General features: G+C 45.5%; 1 pseudogene; it reads right to left on the minus strand.

Moving 5' to 3' along the window:
• Positions 1–248, minus strand: part of LOC103091542 (uncharacterized) — a 3,588-nt pseudogene extending 3,340 nt beyond the window's left edge.
• Positions 249–1,574: the final 1,326 nt, after the last annotated feature.

Raw genomic sequence — 1,574 nt, forward strand, 5'->3', positions numbered from 1 at the left:
AGGAATAAGGACTGGGACGTTAGTCCCTTTTCTGCTGGCTAATGAGGATATCATCATTTTGAAATGATCTGAGAATACAAGGGAAGCAGGGAGCTCTGGAGGAAGAAAGGAGATTTGCCACCCACAACACTGGGGTCCACGCTTGGCAGCATGGCCAAAGCGTGGTTGGAGTTGGCATGACCAGAAGAATGTGTGAATCGGAGGGTGTGGTGTCGCCCAGCTTTCCCAGGCTGCAGGATTGTAACCATCACCACTGCATTCTTCTTCCGTCTGCTGGGCACTAATCTTCCAGAGGGCTGGACTGGGGGTGGGGGGAGGGAGGGTTAAATAAATATCTGCATTTATTTCAAAAGGGGGAAAAGTTGATCATAATGACAGTTTGCAAGTGTACACAACTCAGGGTGTAAGGCACAAATTTACATGTGGAAAACAGGCTATTCACAGATGTAACCCCACGAAAAACCTGTGTGATCAAACCATTAATTGATGCAAGGTAGCAGCCAGCATATTAATTAGTTCACACGGTTGGTGGATTTTGTTTTCTGTCTCACATGCAAAGTGAAATGAGATGGCGTATCACAAGCTGGTGCCTTCACAGAAAGTAGGAACCACTGACAAAGCCATGTTGGCAGCAATGGGACGCGATGTTCCATTCTAAAAGTTCCTCTCCTGGTTGCTTTAGAAGTTAGGATCTGGAAGGACTCTTAAACTAATTACTCTTTTGCATGTTATAAGCCAGGGACCTGACCAGCAAATTTAACTGGTAGATTTAAATAAATATTCCCCTCTTAAGTTTTTCCTTTAGCTAGATATCAGTCCAAACACAAAGGTCAGAATTCCAGCTGCAACTTACTTACTCAGTGAATTTATTGTAAAAATAAACTCAATTATTCCAGTTAATGGATTTCACGTTAAATAGTTTAACTGTCAAGGGACTTTCTGAAGAGCTGTTCAGAGGATGGTATGTGGAGAGTCCTTTCCTTAAGGAAAAAAGCATGAAAAATAAATAGTTACTTGCGTTACCGGTCAGGTTATTTCATTAAGAGAGGAGCAGAAATTTATGACATAGTTGCCCAACATGGCATTCATCTGCTATAACAGAAAGCTGTAACACTGGTGGGCATTTCACAGTATCTGCGCATAGTAAACTTCTGCCCTTGTTAACGTCTGAGTTAGAATTATCAATGAATTCTCTTTTTTCTTTTTAATTTTCATGATTTTTAAAAATGTATCTGTGTTTTGCAGGTTGGAACGCTAGCCCAGTCGGGCAGCGCTCAGTGCAGTCATGGACTCAATGTTGCAATTGCTGTTCACGCGCGTGTGCATGTGTGTGATGTGCGCGTGCGCGCAAGCTTGCGCGCAGGCGCAAACGCGGGGCTGGGTGGGTGGGTATGTGCTTTTGGCTCATGTTTGTGATGCTGATTGAAGTCTTTCGTGAGTCCGACCTGTTGCAGAGTGTGGGGGAAGAGTGAAGGAAGAGAATGGAGGTGAGTCCCGCGTCGCGAACCTTCACCGAACAGCTTGGCCCAATTTTCAAGAGCGCCCCCCCCCCCCCCCCCCCCCCGCCCCCGGGG

This window comes from Lipotes vexillifer, unplaced genomic scaffold, assembly GCF_000442215.2.
Source record: "Lipotes vexillifer unplaced genomic scaffold, Lipotes_vexillifer_v1.1 scaffold91, whole genome shotgun sequence".
In the NCBI taxonomy this organism is placed as follows: Eukaryota; Metazoa; Chordata; class Mammalia; order Artiodactyla; family Lipotidae; genus Lipotes; species Lipotes vexillifer.